Source organism: Columba livia, chromosome 13, assembly GCF_036013475.1.
Source record: "Columba livia isolate bColLiv1 breed racing homer chromosome 13, bColLiv1.pat.W.v2, whole genome shotgun sequence".
Taxonomy (NCBI): Eukaryota; Metazoa; Chordata; class Aves; order Columbiformes; family Columbidae; genus Columba; species Columba livia.
In genome coordinates, this window is record NC_088614.1 from 18253897 (window position 1) to 18274015 (window position 20119).

Sequence of the window (20119 nt, forward strand, 5' to 3'; positions counted from 1 at the left end):
CATTAGCAAAGGTACGAGTCTCTTCCAGCAGTATAACACAAGAAAAAAAATTGGATATTTTAATATCCATGTATTGCAAGTGTTTGAAGATGCTTCCAGAAGGACTACTTGCAGACACAAGGTTATATCCTTTTTTCCTTTCTGTTTTCAAAATGCTTGTTTTTTTTTTTTTCTAGTAGCTTTTACACTTTGTTCATAAAAGAAAATCACATACCGTCAGTTATCCTTACAGAGAAAGCCTTATGTTTTCTAATAATATGCCCAATTTACTGTACTATTTTTGCAATTCTGCCAGTGTTTAAGATTTCACTATTCATCACAAAGTCAAATCCAATTTTTCCCTGCTTGGTTTCTTCACTAGTACTACAATTAGCATGTCCTTAGTCTTATTCTTCCATGTCTTCCTTTTTATCAACACCTGGCAAGCGTATAGCTTTTGTGGTACTCTAGTTCTGCAAACATTTACAGTGAAGTACATTAAGCACATCTAGGTGACAACTCTGGATATAGAGATAGAGTAACGCTTCTTTACTGCAGCACTTTCCTTTTGGTCTTATTTGGCTTCAATGCGGTTCTTCCTGCTGAGGAATCTGTACCACTTGTTGGCATCAGCATCTCCAACTGGAACTCCTGCTTTACCATCTGCTGGTGCAAAACCGATGTGCTGTGCTGCTACTTGGTACTCTTTGAAATGGCCTGTGAGGTTTACAGTGTAAATACAAAACTGGATGATATTAACACTATAATGCAATATTGAAAAACAAAGCTCATATTTTTCCATGGTTGCTTCATAAGAAGTTAACATTTTCACCATCTGGTTACCAATTATTTTGTATTCAGGATTCAAAGGCGTAATTCTCAACATCTTTAACCTTCAAATTTGGTCACAGTTAAACCACAACTGCACTTTATCTCTGAGAAGGATAATGCACTGGCTGAGATACATTTAGAACATGTCTATATCACATCAGTACCAGAGCCCCAGTGTGAATTCAGATTTGTGATTTGCAATGAGTTGACCTGGAACTCTCTGTGATTCTTCACTATTTCCAACTGTCTATGCACACTCAGCCATGTTAATAAATTTCTTTGTGCCTTAAGTACCCTGTAGAATGGGGATTATGTGGCGTTTCTTAGTCTTGTCTCTTCTCTGATTACACTTCAAGGCCTGCATTTGTTTATGGTCTCCAGGTACTACCAAACTACAACTAAACAACAATAATAAAATAGTGCCATTTCTAAGTCTGAGATATAACTTTGCAATTTGTTAGCTGGCAGGAAACTTATTTGTAGTGTATGTGTAGCAACTGTGTGGTTGCTCAGACACTTAACAACGAATCATTTGCATATTTATAAGACCTAATATAGTTTAGAGTCATAGACGATCCTACTCATTTTCATATTCTCTATCAACATCAACAAAAGTGTTAAAATCCTTGACTGTTACATAAAAAAAATCTTTAGTAAGATATTTATTGTTTTTTCCCCTCCGTATTCAGTGCTTGAAAATTACTTCGACGTAACATAATGCTACATCTTTCATTATATCCATTTTTGCTTTTTCAGTTCTTTTACACCTGTTTTCAGTTTTTCTTTCCCTTTTTACTGCACAGCAGTAGCCACACATTATCTGTAGCTACATTAGCAAGTCGTGTGCCACAGCACAACCGTGTCTGTAAAGCCAAAGAGCTGGTGCTAAGACCTTGATCCACATTATGGGAATTTCAAGCAAGCTTGTTTCAGACTAGTTTTCATTTGATTCCATGGACAAAATATTCATTAGTGGTTGCATCTAATGCAGTCCCAGGTTACAACTGAAAGGAATGAAGTTGGTCCTCTCCATGGCTGCTCCCATGGCCCCTAGCAAATGTAGGCTCCTGGGAGATGGGCTTCAGAAGTGTAGTCCTGATGAAAACTAAAGGGCTAATGCAGCTGCACACAGTGATGAATGTATGGGCTTGCACTGGCTGGTTGCTAGGCAGATTTTTAACACATTAAAGTTTAGGATTTGTATGCATTTTACTGCATAAACTTTGCATTCCAAACCACAAAGATCTAAAGCCACTTCTCCAAACAGGTAGAAAAGCCATTGGCTTTGGAATAGTAAAAGACCACACACGCACGTTAGAAGGGAAGGAGCGGGTCCCTAGACCTGCTTTTCTTTCCAGTGTTACGTTTGCTGCAGACCCTGCCACAGAGATCTCTAAAGAACTGTCTGACACATCCATCCGCTCATTGATCATTTCAGCCTGGCAGGGAGGGTAATCACTCACTAACAGGATGGGTTTTGTCAGGCTGGTGTTAGCAGGGCAGGGTCTTAGAGCCAGTGTATCTTACAGATAAGATTTAAAAAGGCAGAAGAAAACACAGCAGTAATCATGTCAGGCTGTCAGATACCCAGCTCTCACACAAAACAACAAGATCCAAGACGGTCAAAGCTGAGTGACCCAAGAAACTCTTGCTGAAATTGTTGTACGTAGCCTGACAGTTATGGACAAGCCCTGCTTTAATGGAATAAAGTCACTGCAGAGGGGAGAGCAATGTGAAGAGAAAATTACCATGTGAAGAATTCGTATTTGATTCTGACACTTTCTTTTTCCCTGTAATTATTTACGTGGGTTTTAGAAGTGTGTTAACATTTCGTTCGGATTAAGATTAAATATAAGAGCAGAAACAAGAGTAATGCACTGAAAGACCCTGTGTAGACGATCAGTTTTAAGCAGTGACCTCAATGAAGGTTAATGTCATTTCAGTGCCCCATCTCAGATCCTCATTTTGTGTCTTAGGCAAGTCTGGCATTTTTGTTTTTTCCCAAGTAATCTGTTTTATTTGTGGTATGTGCTGTCGACTAATTATTCAGGCTTATCACATATTTAAACAGCATCTGTGGTGGAACTTCATAAAATATTTATTAATAAATGTAAAGTACCCAAGATCTAAAAATATTTTTGCATTATTTTCTTTAAAAACAACAATATTTTACGCAGACCTTCACACCAAATTTTAAGTAACTTAAGTACCTGAGTTTTTTACTTTTGCTATACAAAAATCTATGGGTAGTAATTGTGTTGCTAGGAATCACAACAAATAGTTCAGATTTTTTCGATCTCTGCAAGATCTCATCACACCGAGCATGTGTCCATTCCACTGTATTAGTTCTAGCTCCTTAGAGGTGTTTTATTACAGCATGGATTCAATATAAGCCTCCTGATTCTGCTGCATAATACATCCTACTTAGGTAATCTAATTGACTGCACCGTGAATGTGCCCTATTGACATTATATGGTCTTATATCCTTAATACTTTTGGCTGGCCACTGATACTTTCCAAAAAGTATATGCAACTCAAATATGTGTGGTTTGATCCTTTGCATCAGGAGAGGGTGCGTATGACAGTTCCCAAGCTTTTCAGTTGTTGAAGATCAGGGTCCCTTTTCTGCCAAATATTCAAATTTCCATTCAAAATGCTGATCTGCCAAACTTTGTTAGATAAGCCATCCTAATTACCCAAGTGATCGTACTGAGAGTGTCACATGCTGTGCGATTTAGGAAAAGATGAAAAACTTTGGTCATACATTGGGAGAAGGTGAAAAAAATTCTGCATTTATTTGAAAATACAGGAAACACTGGAACAATAAAATGTTGTAGCTTTTGTATCTAAAGCAGACTAAGGAAACTGGTTTGTTATTCACCATATTTCAAAGGAGTAAAATAAGTTATGGATTTCCTGTGTTAATTTTCACTTTCACTCTGGAGTGTGTTTTTGGAAACAGCACCATCAAGTGGATGGAAAGATGGAGTTAAGTCACTTTTAGCTCCATTTTAAGAGCAAGACAAAATAAAGAGTTGTGTTTGCTTTGCTATGGGAAAAATTTGGTTCTAGGCCAGAATGGATAACTAATGTGTTTTCTGTAGAAATGCAATTAACGTGCTTGCATCTCACTCTGAATTGTACAGGTAGCTACCATGTTCTGTGTTACATACGGATGTCTAAGCATTTACCAAGTACTCTTACATATGTTGGACCAGGCCAGGCCAGCAAGTTACAGATATGCTATCAGATAAGCCACATTTAAGGGAAGTTTCAACTCGTGCAAAAGGGGATTTTGCAAGAAAAAACTCACCTTCCATCTCCTCCTCGTAATTCCATTTTTGACTAGCTATTAGTACTGATTAACCTTGTTTGGAGCTGCATGCTTCATTGAATAGTAGTTACTCCACAAGGCTGAAATGGGATGTATTCCGAGGCAAATATGTTGGGGATGAAATTTTGGGGGCCTTTAGCAAGGGTGGGAGTGATGTGTGAGGCAAAAATATACAGATGGTCATAATCTCCCATATCCATCTGATTTATTCTTATTTAATAACAGTACATTCTGATTATAGCTTTGACTTTGCTCCGTCTTTGCTGCTGTTTTCTACAGCATATCAAAAACTTTTGTCCATTCTAAAAAATATTAAGCGATGGTCTAAGCTGCTCATCTGCTAAAAGCTACCCATATTTATCCACCTCTCTTGTTTACTGCCATTAATAGCAATTGCATTTCACAATCTGACCTTGAAATGACAGTCTATGTGCATAAATTCTCCCTCCCTCAAACACACATACAAATACATAGTATTCATGAACACAAACATTGAGAAAAGTCTCTAATTTAGTACTGGAAAAATAAAAGTGTGAAGAAAGAGTACTTAAACATATTGGAAATGTTCATGTAAAATATTGGTTTTAATTTAAAATTTTGCAAAATAATATTTGCATCCTTTCTGGATTTTTCCTCGCTGGTAGCACAAAACATCGCAAGTGCAACGGCACAGTTAGAACAGGGGTGTTGTGTGATTGTAGTGCTGTTCCTTAACAATATTAATAAAATAAACACTAGAAATTCGCTTTTCTAATAAAAACAAATACGCAGTTGGCTCACTATAAAGAATTATTTGATGTACCTATAGGAAGTATCTAGAGACCATTTAATGCAAAACTGTTGTGCCTCCCACTTGGTAGTTAATTTTTGGATTATATTCTATGTAAAGCTCCGTGTTCAACTGAGAACGTCTTCTCTGTTTCCCTCCTCTGTGAGCATGAAGAGACCTACAGCATTGCAGGTGAAGAGGATGCTCTGTCCATCCCACGGGCCGCTGTGGTTTTGGGGATGAGTGAATGTTGCCGAGAGACATTATTCATTAAAACACCTGGCATAGGAATCCTGCAAGATAAAAGACACTATAGATTAACTTTTGTTAGAATATTGTACTACATTTAAGTTTGCATTTTCTGAGGAATGTTGATAATGTTTCTCGTTATGGTAAGCACATTAGATTTTTCTAGCTTTATATTCAGGCACTGATTTAAAAGAAACATATCTTATAAGTACTTAGATCCTCTTTTACCAGCTTTCTCTAGGGAGTCATGCATTTTCCTTACCATAATGAGGGCCATAAAGAAGAAAAATGATGTGGCCTATTATAGATAGGGAGTCACGTTACAGTAACTTTTCATCAGAACTAGAGTAGTTAGAGACTACTATATTATAGCAGAAGCAGGTAACTCTGCTACTGTTAAGAGCCAGCTGTCAACATTTCTGTTATAAACCCCGTTTTTCAGGGCTTTATCACTCCTCTGGAAATTCCACTCGAGGTAAAACTTGGTTTAGAAAGACTAAGTCAGGGAGTGATCATTTGAAAATGAAATAGAGGGGACAAATCAAAGAAACCTGAAATCCATGCATTTTCTCGTGAAGTGCTGTTTTCTGATTTTGTTTCCTTTACCTTAGTATGGTTGCTTTAGTTTTGGTATAAAGGACTTGCAGAGTTTTCAAAAACATTTTTGTGCTGATACTGGAGTGTTATATGGTTAGAAAGCAGCCTCAGTTGCAATGAGCAGCCTTACCAAGTACTCCGGAATGGTTACAGAAACATCTAACTCTCCTGAGACAGTCTGTTATCAGAATATAAAAATAAAATGGGAAAAAGGAAAGAAAGGAAAGGAAAGGGAAAGGGAAAGGGAAAGGGAAAGGGAAAGGGAAAGGGAAAGGGAAAGGGAAAGGGAAAGATCATACCACAAAACAGTGCAGGACCAAAACGAGATGATGGAGATGATTCCTTTGGTCTTTCTGACCCAGTCAACTTCTCCTGGCCCATCTCAGCTCCAGCCTTGCTTCTTCATGTAGAGCTCTACTACGCACTGAATTTCTGTGAGGTGTAGAGGGCACAGAGCCTTTCTAAGACACTTGATGCATCATTGCCAAGCAGAAGAGAGATCTGTGCAGGGAATACTCATTAAATAGACCATAGAAAATAGTAATGGTAGTTCAATTGGTGTCATTTTTAGCTTCGAAGAGAGTGTCTTACCCTGGCATTAGAGGGCAATGGAGGTGCTGCCTTTCCAACAGGACAATAACCACTTGTAGGAACTGGAGTTTTCATTGAATTCTTCTAAGAGCCAAACCGTTAGCCTTAATGTTGTAGCCAAATTTCATGTCAAGTGATCATTAGGACTAACAGTGACTGAACAGTGCAAAAATAAAGCTGAGAGGTTTGATTGAAATTCCAAAGTGAATTTATGACCGGTTTTTATGACCTTTTTGGATAAATCTCTAGAAGCATCCTTGCTCTCGAACTTTATTAGAATGCCAGTTAAATGTCAAACTTTAATGTTTTGTAAGATTTAACTTCTATCTGCAGTGTATCTTCTGGTGTGATTTGCAGCTTTGCCAAAAAAAAAAAAAAAACAATTAATTATTGCAAACCAGTGTCAAATATCATGCTTGAAAATAGGTTAAATTTGCAGGTATGATTATTTCTTACTAATTATCCACCAGCTCTAGTACTTGTCTACTTATCTAGAATTTCTCTAGCATTTATTTTACATGATGTTTTCTGTCACGTAAAGAGTTGTTATGTTCCAGTCTGGAGGAGGCAGTGTGGTGGTGCTGAATGAAGGTCCTCAGGTGCTCAAGGGCATTGTAACCCAATTTTACATGCTTAACTAACCATCAGTATGATTATATGAGAAGTATAGAAATAAGGAAATGTAGGAAAAAATGGCAACATATTTTATTCACATGCAAAATGAAAAGGATGGGAATGATACCTCCAAGATGTTCTGCTTTCTGGTGCTGTTGAACATTCCTGATCCTTTGCATTTTGGATTTCTCTCTTTCAAGTATTAACACACCTTTACGACCAGCGATGTAGGTGAACGTTGGGACTATGTGCGATTTACTGACACAAGCTGCTGGTGCCTTTTCAAAATAGGCTGAAATTACTAATGGAATTTGTTGTCTGTAGTTCTGACTACTGCAAATCAGATCTTCCAGTGAAGGATGATGAATACCTGCTCCAGAGAATAGTGACGTGTCATTTGGTGTTTTCTTTGAAAATCCCCTATCTTCTGGAAACATGATGGTGTTTCTGTAGCCTGGTGACAGCATCTTTCACCCAAGAGAGTTGATCCTTGGTCCATCCCTTTCTTTCTCTGCAAAACCCATACATACAAGATGTTTCTTTTGCAGACTGAAGTTTCTCTACCATTCCTGCAACTGAACTTGTATCTTTGCATAGTATCAGGCAGATATTTTTGCTGCATTTTATATTTATTTAAATTATAGTTAAAATTAATGCAAGGTAAAAAAGAGCATGCAGGAACAAGACAAGCAATAATTTTAGTCATGTTGTTTTATGCATATTTTATGCTGTTGCTTGCCACTCGTTGATTGTACGTTGAGTCAAGAAATATCTCCATTTCACCTCCTTATTTTTTATGATTCTCTGTTCTTTCCAGGACAGTAAGTGAAAATAGTTAATTGCTGAATTGCTTTGCTCTATGTTCAAATAGTTACTCACAGTATACCTGGCAGAAAAAAGTATCTCATGATTTCTGCATTTCTTTACTTCATTTAACGTGTGTGCTCATTGCCGTAGAGAGACATGAAAGGGAAGAGATTTTGTTTTTCCTTCTGTTTTTTACACCCATCTTGAATTTGACAGAAAGAATATGAAAAATCAGGGCAGATTATGCTCTCTGAGAGTTAGGGAGCTAAGGATATTTTATGATTATCAAAATCGCATTTCATTGCTTCCTTGCTGTTACGACAACACAAGATAATTGTTGCCTCGTATTCAACAGCCAGAATGTATTTCCAATCTCTTCCCTAGATTTCTGCTGTAAATGTAAAAATCTTCTTTTCCGAAACGGCCACTTAGGAATCTAGATTATTGCTGATAGCTTCCAAACTTGAAACTGCCATCAACACAGTCATTTCAGTGTCCGTTTTGATAAGCATTTTGTATTGCTCAAGTTCCAAAAAATGAAACCAGCATTGTATAGGTGGAAAAAAGCTTTTGATAAAACCCTTTTCACAAAGGGAGAAATTTTTGAACACTCTTTTAATCAAAGCAGAATCAACAATCATTTTGTTTCTGACTTTGTGGTTTGAGTGATATATCAAAGCATGTAAAGCAATAGTAATCTCTGACATTAATAATAATCACCTTAGGGAGGAGAATTTACATTCTTCTGGGAAATGTGTATAAACCCAAGTGGTAGAGTCTACAGAAAAGTTACCCAAACAGGTTGTTCTGGCACGTCAGATAATCTGTATGAATGAAGTGCCTGCTTTCAAAGATAATTGCAACTATATAGGAAAAAATAAATAACCTTTTCTTTGATTTTTAAAAGAATTATATTCCTGGTTGAGTGATACGAGCAGATTTATGTCTATGAGAATATGTTTAAATACTTAGTCTCCAATTCTAGGTTGAAATCCTTTGGTTTTATGTTAGGAGCCTGAGAAACTGCCAGAACAAAAGGATTGAAATACGTTTTATTTTCCTATTTCCGCAACTCCTGAATGTGGTAACGTTATCAGCAGAGATAATAACACCTTTAAATGACTTGGAATTTATTTGGTTCACGAAATCATGTGAGGAGATTGACAGCATCTTGAACAGCAGCAGCCAGTGAGGATGTGGCTCGAGTATTGACAGAAGTGATTTTTCAAGTAATGAAGGAGGTTACGTGATCGGGTTTCCTGCAGCATGCACCGCCTGCCCTGTGCACGCACTGTGTGTTGTCACCCTCCCGAGCCCCAGAACAGCTTCACTTTTTTTTTCAGAGGCAGGATCAATAGGATTAGGGGATTTGCGCTCAAAGCTTGCCTGTGCCTTCTTGTTAAGCATGTCGTGTGCTTTATAGCTGCCTTTGACTGGCTCTTTGCGCTATTCCATGATATTAGTCACCTAAATAATATTCCTACATTCTGAATGTTTTGGTCATTTTTTTCTATTAGTCATCTAAAAAATAAGATATTTAAAAAGGAGCCAGAAGTCTGATTCTGAAATTCACGTTTAGAGTTTTGAATAATAGCCTGCTCCTCAGAAATTCTGAGTGCTTTTCAACTTTGTAGCAACTGGTCTTGCTCACATTTTCTTTCTTATTAGAAAAGCCGTTTGACTGTAGCCGTTCTGCAGAAGACCTGTTGCCTTTGTGCGTCAAACAGCATATGCAGGGAAGTCTGCACATTCCCACGGATACTGCGCTTGGCAGCCACAGCAGGTCAGGTAGACAGAGGACAGCTTGGCCTGCTCCTTGCAGGTCAGCTCACCCCCCACCAGAACTCACTGGGTAAGCTGGTGGTTGTGCATGTATTTTGTAACACTTGATTTGCACGAAATGCTAAAGTCTACCAGTGTGCGATAGCTTAATGGGCTTCCATTCTTATCTCTAGTCTTTATTGTCACTGGTCTGAAGGTTTGGTATAAAGTCACAACAAAAAGAAGTGATTACTGAAGGAGCTGAAGAATCAAGTCCTTCCCAGAGTACACGAAGCACATAAAATGCCAGCTTTGAATGATCACACATAACATTTCATTTCCCCAGTTCAACAGCGAGTGAAGAACCCTGCTGTTTCTCTTACCTACTTAAATCCAACTTATAACTTCTATTCTCTGTCTGCCCCTTTTTTTGTCGCTGGAGGCTGTTCAGACATGCAGATAGACACTTGAGAAATGTCACTCCACATACAGGGTTTCTGTAAGTGGAGAGAGGGTCAACTAAACCTGAAGCAATACACATTGGTTCGTCCCCCATCCCTGTAGACAGTAAAAGAGGGGAAAGGAAAAGGAAAAAAGAAAAAGAAATGTTCTTAATTGTGTGGTATATTTTTAAAAGGTTTCCTATTGAGGAGTTTAGCATACCTGTAGCTCTGCAATTGAGTAGTTCATTAGAGAGCTAATTAGATGAAGTGCCTGATCAGTGATGGATAAAATATGTCAGAACTTCTCTGAGCACTGGTTTAAGAATAGGCTTATCCATTTTCTAGGGTGGAACAGAAATAGACTCCAAAAGCAGAAAGAGCTGTTTCTCGGGAGAATTTGGCTTAAGAAATTCAATATTAAAGAAAGTAATTTAACTCAAGTTTATTGTTTTGGAGTCAAACTAATGGACATGAATTAAGCATTGTCATACTATCCAGGGAAAGGAGAAAGCACATAATTGTATGTAAAGGAGTCCAAGAGGACAAGGACTGCATAGGGCGGTTTTGTTGAAACTCACTATTTGTGGATTTGAATAGTTGGTACTTGAAAACAGACAGGTAATAGTGGCTGAAATTGCAATAAAAATGGACATTGGTGCTAGCTCAGTGAAAAATAAATGTACTGGAAAGAACTGGGCATGGGAAAAATCATGGTTATATATACATTCTCAGATATTTTATGAAGGACAAAAGGACATAGGAATCATTGAGAAGAGTGAGGTATCTGTCTGCCTGAGGATTAAGCTTTTTCTGATGTTCATTCTCTAGCAAACTGGAATGACTTTTGCAATGATACTATTCAACTGCAAAAAATGGTCAGCTAGAGAGAATCAGAAACGTTTTTCACAGAATCACAGAATGCCAGAATGTCAGGGATTGGAAGGGCCCTGGAAAGCTCATCCAGTGCAATCCCCCCATGGAGCAGGAACACCCAGATGAGGTTACACAGGAAGGTGTCCAGGCGGGTTGGAATGTCTGCACAGAAGGAGACTCCACAACCCCCCTGGGCAGCCTGGGCCAGGCTCTGCCACCCTCACTGGGAAGAAGTTTCTTCTCAAATTTAAGTGGAATCTTTTGTGTTCCAGTTTGAACCCATTACCCCTTGTCCTACCGTTGGTTGTCACCGAGAAGAGCCTGGCTCCATCCTCCTGACACTCCCCCTTTAGATATCTGTAAACATTAATGAGGTCACCCCTCAGTCTCCTCTTGTCCAGCTCCAAAGCCCCAGCTCCCTCAGCCTTTCCTCACACGGGAGATGCTCCACTCCCTTCAGCATCTTGGTGGCTGCGCTGGACTCTCTCCAGCAGTTCCCTGTCCTGCTGGAACTGAGGGGCCACAGCTGGACACAAGATTCCAGGTGTGGTCTCCCCAGGGCAGAGCAGAGGGGCAGGAGAACCTCTCTGACCTACTGACCTCCCCCCTTCTAATCCACCCCAGGTACCATTGGCTTCCTGGCCACAAGGGCCCAGTGCTGGCTCATGGTCATCCATAGAATGGTTTACCAAATATTATGGTAAGAAAACCTAAGGAGGGTTATTATTTGATTATGGATCATCTGGTTGTATTTATCACAGAGAAATCACTGCAACACATTTTTTAAATTCTTCTGAGTGGGAAATCCCTAGCTGCAATTTACTGGGGCATTTAAGGAATCATTTTATATATATGGTGAAAATATTCAAAATACTAATCTATCTAAATCAATCTAAAAATACAAAAGACTAATCAGCAAGATCAGTAACTTACAAATTATGAGCAGCTCAAATAGATGCAGAACTTGATTAGATCTCAGTGACAGAGGGCAAATAGGAATGACAAGACTTTGGGAATTAGACATAGAAATGCAGGTGAACAAAAGATCAGGTTCCTAACCTGCTTTCAGATGTATTGGCTGATTTATGTTATAAATAATTTGGAAGAAGAAATGCATAGTTAGGCAAATAAATATGCTGAGGAAACAAATCCAAGGCAGGATGGTCAATACAAAGGGCAGGACGGTAACAGCAGCAATACTGGAGAAGAGGTTATGTCAGAGGCGTGCTGGTTATTCATGAATTAATGTTGAAAGATTTGATGTTTGAGTTGAAAACATTCAGGTGACAGTGCAAAAGGTCTGCAAAAAGCCTGCAAAAACTCCTTGGAAATGTAAAAAGACAAACCTTCTAGTGAATTTAATGGGCATTTTTTATTCTCTGCCATAATTGCCAATTTAGCTCATAATCAGAATACAACTTATAGTTTTGAACTATTCTATCCTTCTAAGCCAGGGAAAGGTTTGAACGGTGTGATTCGAAACCAAGGATCCTACATGCTTTATACGTGAAAAGCCGTTATATGAGTTATGTTTGTCGCACTACAATATAAGTAACAAAACACTTTCAGAAAAGAAAAATCGATCTTAAGTGAGTATCGATTTTTCCTATTGTTAATCTTTAATTAGTTTTATTATCAACTTTTTACACAAATAAACAACATCACACTTCTGTAGGAAGTACTGTTTGGATTTAAACTACTTTTTGTAAAGATGTGTAATACTTAACATATACAAACAAACAAGCAATATCTCCCGCCATTTCATGTTATTTTGTAACTATTTTGGAGCGACAACAAATAACAGCAATTTTTCCTCTCACAAAAAATCATTGCGTTAATCATGGCTTAGAAATTCCTACAAGGTCTTGTGTCACCTGCGAGTACAATGGAAAGTGCAGCATGCAGCCATGAAGAAACCCATCACATCTTTAGAAATTGCCCTTTGTTATAATTCTGACAAGTTCAAAATGTACATATATATAAGTACACGCACATGAATTATTTCCAGAAAGAAGCATTTCTATCAAATAGTTGCAATACACCTGAGTTTCAGAGTAGCAGTAAAAGAGGAATAAATCACCACGCTAACCTTTTGCTGAGACTAATAGCAGGATTGGCATGATCCATTCAATAATGTGAGATAATTATTTTGTATTAGAGGCCGGGGATTTTCATACAAAGCAAGAATAACATTGCAGCAGAACGTATGGACTCAGAGTGTACCTATGACTAGTACAGAAGCTACAGTGTATGTAACGATTTTAAAATATTGGGGTTTTTTAAATGTCTGCATAAGGAAAAGGATGCAGACCCCTGCTGATAGCTTTTTGTTTTGCAGCTTCCTTCTTGCACTACAGATTTGGTATAAAATGTAATTTTCTATTTTATCTCAAATTGGAGAAGGTGTTTTTCTGCCGTTTTTCATTTCTAGCAGGATGTGACAACTACCAAATTCACAGACCTCCCCTTGTTTTAGTCTCTCAACATCTCAGCATCACCAGATACGATGTGGTCACGTTCATCCCTCCAGTGTGCCAAGGATTGTTTGAACTATGACTGTCAGGGTTTGCGTCCCATGTCCCTCTTTATCTTGTTCATAATGGTTGTGAAGATATAAATACCCAATATCCTTCTCAGGAGCACAATCAGAGGGAAGAAACCAGTCCATAATATTTATTCATTTTTCATCTGTCTATATGCACATACTCATGCACACAAACATGTTAGGAAATGAATGTGGAGTGAAAATCACAGGGCTCATGGCTTTACTGGCCCACAGACAGAAACCACATCAGACTTGAGGAGCTACGGGATTTCATTCCAGAAATATGTGTCGCAACCTGCATTTTATTTTTACTTGCATGCTTTTCCCCGTTAATTGACAGTATAACACACTGTAACATCAAAGATGAAACACCAGAATGCACCTTTTGCTCTGATATCAGACACCCAGACATTTTTTTTCTGATGTATAGCAGCACAAATTTCATCTCCTTCCAATTCTCAGTGACAGCGCTGGGAGAATCATACCAAATGTCTTCGGGCCTGTCCACACTTTTTTAAGCTACGCTGGCTGGGGTAAAATACACAGCATGAGGAATTTTAGATGGAAAGAGACTCCATTAATGTTTCTTACTTGTTTGAAACATATGCTGTTAGTGTTATCAAGTGCTGTACCCAGCTATTTTTGTATTTTTATCATAGAAAAATGTGATTATCATAGTAATTATGACATTAAACCTTTAAAATGAATGTCCTATTTCAACTTGTATAATCGTCTAAAAGGGTGTTTTCTTTGAGTCACAGCAAAATTGCAACTTATCGGGTAAACAGTCTGGGATAGACTTTTATGTTCAGGCTTTTTTCTTTACGTAGTTAATTTAATATTAAAACAAATGCTCTTTGGGATATGTCCACCTCAAATCCACCCACATCTCCAGCAGAAGCTCAAAACAGCAAACAAATTAGATTTGCATTTAAAAAAAACCAAAACCGATACTTTAAAAGCCCTACTGGAATCCAACACAGCTATAGAATAATTTATGGAGAAGGGAAAAGATACCATGCTCTCCAAATGTATTTGAGTAGCTAATTACTAGTTATCCATAAAATTGGAAAACACTTTTTATTTGAAATTACTTAACTTCACGAAGTTATGTATTTCAATAACATCAAAAGTAGAACTTGTCGTGTCCATTTTTTTCTTGTCAGTATTTAATATCTGAATATTTGTGTACTAATCAAAGCTACAGATAGCACTCTTCTGTGGGGAATTAGTGCAGCTTCTCCAGCAGCATCAGACGGATATCTGTACCATATGTTAGACAAACAGAAAAATGCTGCTGTATTTCTATTTCTTCCCCAAGGGTAGACATTTTAAATATTTATTCTCCACCACCCACTCATTTTCTTGTGTTCATGCTAAAAACACTTCTTACTTCTTCCTACTGTGTTCAACCGATTCAGCATCAATATGCTCATACCATCAGCTCTCTAAAAACAGTACAAGATAGAATATCTATGTCTTAGTTAAGAGAATAGAAAACCTTAAGTATCCAGATATTAATATCAAACCTTAATTATTTAGAGGGAGGTGTTAGAAAAGGCACAGTTTCAATTCCATCCAAATACTCTCCCTAGAAGAAAAAAGGATTCTGAAAGTTTTATAAATAAGAGACAGCTTTTCAAGGACATGGTGTTTTGCATAATTTCCACATAGCAATTGCCACTGCAAATACTAATTAGTCACAGTATTAGGACAGTTGCTTATTTTATTAAAGTTATGGTGATTGTGCCCATTAGCAACATACATAAGCCACAAGGCATTTGGCATATCACATACCAGACAGGGAAGAATATTGCACTTGTGTCTTAGTACATACGTTATTATACATTGTGGTGGGTTGGCCTTGGCAGGCAGCAGGTGCCCACCCAGCTGCTCTTAACTCCCTTGCCTCAGCAAGACAGGAGGAAAATGGAAGACAAAAAAAGCCTGCAGGTCAAGCTGAAGACACGGAGATCACTTACCTTCACAGGCAAAACAGACTAAGGGATAATTCATTGTGTTTATTACTAACTAAACTAGATGGGGATGGTGAGAAAAAGAGGCAAAACCACTTCCACCTCTACTTTTCCCAGGTCCATTTCACTCCCAGCTCCTCAAGTCCCCACCAAGTACCACAGGGGGAAGGGAAATAGAGGATGTGTTCGCTCTGGAACAGCTACTCTTGGCCACTCCGTCCTCCTCACACTTTTTCCATGCTCCAGCATGCATCCTTCTGTGCACTGCAGTCCTTCCAAGATAACCCTGCTCCAGCACGGGTGTTCAGGGACCTCAGGTCCTTCAGGAAACACCCACCTGCCCTGGCACAGTGTTTTCCATAGGCTGCATTGTGGATATCTGCTTCAGCAAGTCTTTCCACAGGCTGCAGGGAAGCATTGCACCGTGCACTGGTGAGGCTGCACCTCGAATGATGTATTCAGTTTTGGGCGTCTTGCTACAAGACAGACATTGAGGTGGTGGAGAGAGTTCAGAGAACAGCAACGAAGCTGGTGAGGGGTCTGGAGCACAAGTCTGAGGAGGAGCAGCTGAGGGACCTGGAGGTGTTTAGCCTGGAGAAAGAGGGAGACCTTATGGCTGTCTACAGCTGCCTGAGAGGAGGTTGTAGCATGGAGGTGTTGGTCTCTTCTCCCAAGTAACAAGTGATAGGACAAGAGGAAATGGCCCCAAGTTGCCCCATGGGAGGTTTAGGTTGGTTATTAAGAAAAAAGTCTTCACAGAAAGGGTTGTCAGGCACTGGAACGGGCTGCCCAGGGAAGTGGTGGAGTCACTGTCCCTGGAGGTGTTTAAAAGGCATTTCAATGAGGTTCTTAGGGTTGTGGTTTGGTGCTAGAGTTAGGTTAGGTTACAATTGGACTCAATGATCCTAACGGTCTCTACCAACTGAGATGATTTTGTGGCTTAATGGTGGACTTGGCAGCGTCAGATTCATGGTTGGACTCAATGATCTTAAAGGTCTTTTCCCACAAAAAATGATTCTACGATAATCCTCACTAGAAAGAAATCTCTGATTCAGTGTTAGAAGCACATCTTCCTTCACCTCAGTATTCATGATACTCACTGCCTGGGTGCTGTTTCACCATTTCTAAAATACCTTTTCCCAGAGGCACCACTGCCTTTGCTAATTGGCTCAGCTGTGAGGGGTCCATTCTGGAACCAGCCAGAACCAGTCAGAACTGGCTGGATCCAGCTCAGGGCAGCCCTGACCTCACAGAGCCCGCCACCAAAGCCTTGCAAATCCAATGCGTATATGTATTAATTGGTTATATGTTTCAGCTGAAGCCAGACTCCCAGCTGGAGTAGATTAATGCAGCTGCACTCCTGTCTCTAAAGCTGTGCTAGGAGGGGTTTGCAGGGCGTTTGTTGTGTTGGTGGTGAAAACAGCAGCAGGCGGGTGGGCTTTGGTTCCAGGCTGGGCATGGGAGCACGTTGGATGGCCTTGCTGCTGCCCTCAGAGCCCAGGTATGTTCACAATAGTCCTTTTTGACTTTTAAACCAATTATATGCTTGGGAGTAGGATTGTGTTATTTTTCTAAAGAATATGATCTTTCTTGAAGTGTTTTTGGGAAGCAAAAGTTCTTCTGGTACACCAGCTCCAGTCCTCTGGAGCTTAGAGGTTTTGGTGGTTATAACTTGTGGAGGAAAGAGAGAAACAAATTGTTTTTCAGCCGTGCGTGATTGTAGTGATTTCAATCTGTCTTTATGCTGGTCTTTCCTGGTATAAATTTAATTAATTAGGAGAAATATGATTTGTTTTGTAAGTGGTACTTCATGATTTTATATATTCACTTATTTTAAAATTAAGAAGTGCTTAAAAGCCACGTAGTATAGTGGGGTTCTATTAAATGATATTATTTTATTAATATTTCCATACAAATGCTGATTTCTCTCTGATACCAGAAGAAAGGCTGGTAGCTGGGTTTCTGTGGTCAGTACGTTATTGTGCGGGAAGAGCCTGTTACGCCATGTCCCACCCAAGGCGTGGTGGGAACTGCCGTGGGTCTCTGTGGCTGAAGCTTGTCTGCCTTCTGGAGATAATGGACTTTGTTGGTAGCTTGTTGAGGCTGATATTATCTTTATTTGTTTCTTTTAATTAGGTGTTTATAATTTTCTTTAATAATGCTGTTTTTCACAAAACACTCACTTTGCTATTTCCCCCCTTGCTTCCACCCCACTCTTAGTTACAGAATTTCTCGTTTTGTCCTTAATTGCCTCATGACATCACTGCATTACTGTTGTGGATTTTCATATACTCCTATAGACAGCATGGCTCATAAAGCTTAATGAGAGTAAGTTCATTAAATTAATCCCAGTAATTATCAAACTTGCTGCTTACTTCTCAGTTGTCTAATTTGTGACAGTCTTGGCAATTGGCTTCCACTGGAAGCAAGACTTGTGTCCAAAAAGCTCTTAAAAGTGACAAGCAAATTAATCTTCATTAGAATTAGATTATTGAATTAAAAATCTGTTGCTGATAATTATTGACTTAGAAATGGTTTTTTACTTAGAAAAAGTAAGCAATGATAGGAGAGTTCCTTAAAGTAGCTTTTCTTTCTCTGTACTTAAGACTAAAATATGCTTTGGTTACGGTGAATTTCCTTTAGTCCTGGTTCATTGGAATGCACCTTTGGGCTCTTCAGGAAGACTGTGTGGAGAAGGGATCTCAGTATTAAATAAGAATGTCAGTAAGAGTAAGATTAATCTTTCTTTAGAAAGTCACATAAAGAAGAGGTGATGGATCTGTTGCACCAGCATGCTAATCTTAATAACAGGCTGATTGACTTTGAATGTGATTCTGGTTTTATTTTTATCCAATTGACTTCAGTGAAGTTACTTTATTTGTTTATTTTCCTCTATCTGAAACTAGAGTTGAGCCTATTGAGGTTTTATTGTTCTGTTATTATTTTTGTTAAAAGGTTTTATCCCTGAGATAAACTTTATTCTTTGTTAGAATTAACTGTGTGCTGATACAGAAAAAACTTTAGAGCCTATTTTCTTCCTCTTGCTAAAATTAAAAAAAGGTATTGTGCTGTTTCAAGTATTGCATATAGATTTCTGAAATGGGTAGGTTTTGCATGGAACAACTGTTCTAAGTTTTCATAATTTTTATTTGAAGCAGTGAAAAACAAGGTGAGTGCATGCCAAGGGGCAAGTGTGCTGTGTCTGCTCCGTGCATGTCAAAAGAAGCAAAACCTTCACACAACTATAAGCTGGATTTGGTGCTTGACTGTTGAAGCTGTAGTTCAGAAAATTGTTTGCCATTAGGATACCAATCCCGTGTAAATGTCTGAGTTCAGCTTAGGGGAAAGGGGAATTCCACTAGTTTTCTGATGGTTGCTAGGTGAAGTGGCAGTCACGGGGGGTGGAGTTGGAGCCTTGCTTCCTTCACTGTGGGAAGGGGAACCTGGTTGCTTCTAGAGAGCAATCCGTAAGCTGAACTTCATTAGAAACCCCAGAGCTAGCTAAAGATTGGAGAAAATCTCAGCTCTGTCACTACTGAAGCCTGGACTTGACTTGTACCAAGTAGCTTTCTCCTAAAAAGTAAATCACAGAGTGTCAGGGATTGGAAGGGACCTGGAAAGCTCATCCAGTGCAATCCCCCCATGGAGCAGGAACACCCAGATGAGGTTACACAGGAAGGTGTCCAGGCGGGCTGGAATGTCTGCAGAGAAGGAGACTCCACAACCCCCCTGGGCAGCCTGGGCCAGGCTCTGCCACCCTCACTGAGAAGAAGTTTCTTCTCAAATCCAAGTGGAACCTCTTGTGTTCCAGTTTGAACCCAATACCCCTTGTCCTACCATTGGTTGTCACTGAGAAGAGCCTGGCTCCATCCTCCTGACACTCCCCCTTTAGATATCTGTAAGCATTAATGAGGTCACCCCTCAGTCTCCTCCAAGCTAAAGAACTAAAGCTAAATGCCTGAAAAACATCTGAAAGAACTGAGCATCACCATTTTCTTTCTTAAATTACAGTGTAATGTAATGCTGTGCTCTATGTAATTGTGATGTGTATTCCTTAGGCTGCTTGCTGCTTAAACAGTGTTGTTGCTGATAAATTTTAATTCCTTACACTGAAGATATCCAAATGTCTGTTTTCTAACCTATAGACCCCATATGCAATCAGCTGGGGAGCCCTGAACAACTGTTTCTGAAAATGTGTGATTATGAGGCAATTCTAAGTTCACGGCAGAAAAGGCCAATGGGGAGTACGAGTGTGTCAGCCGGGACGGCGCTGCTGGAGGAGTTAATGATGCAGATTCATAGGATGCCCTTTCCGGGGTATAAGGCAGGATTAGCATTTGTGATAATCACGTGGTACTTGATTTTTAATTTTTTTACATTGGAATTTAGGCTTAATTCTATTTAACAAAGTTCAGGTTTCCAAATGTCAGCTGGTTGACCAATAGCCTGATTTCAAAATGAAAAGACCAAACCCACAAAAAACAAGATTAAAAACCACAAACAAACAAAAAACAACAAACACACACACAACAACAACAACAAAAAAAACCCCAAACACACAACTGCTTTAATTGCCGAGTAAGCAAGGGTGAAGACATTTGTGTGGTTGTAGAATAACAGAGAAGTTATGACAATATCTACTGTTGCATATGTTAACTTTTTGCATGGGTGATGGGTTAACTATTTTTACTCTTGTAATTATTTATACGGACATTTGTCCTTGGAATAGATTCATGGTGCTTTTAGACA

General features: G+C 39.0%; 1 protein-coding gene and 1 long non-coding RNA gene across 5 annotated transcripts in view; one reads left to right on the forward strand and one right to left on the reverse strand.

Annotated features, from left to right (window-relative positions):
* The window catches only part of CDH8 (cadherin 8), a 352129-nt gene that overhangs the window by 140424 nt on the left and 191586 nt on the right, over nt 1–20119 (forward strand). Inside the window, exon 1 of one of the 4 annotated variants that reach the window (XM_065029273.1) lies at nt 16719–16871. The exons of the other annotated variants lie outside the window; for them this stretch is intronic. The gene's annotated coding sequence lies outside the window, so the exon portion shown is untranslated. Of the gene's footprint in view, nt 1–16718; nt 16872–20119 lie in introns of those variants that run through there. 4 annotated transcript variants of the gene reach the window in all.
* On the reverse strand, nt 6419–16563 carry LOC135575371 (uncharacterized). The gene is made up of 3 exons (XR_010465983.1): nt 16471–16563; nt 9917–10030; nt 6419–7476 (listed from the first exon to the last, which is right to left on the reverse strand). It is a non-coding gene; the product is annotated as an uncharacterized LOC135575371 (long non-coding RNA).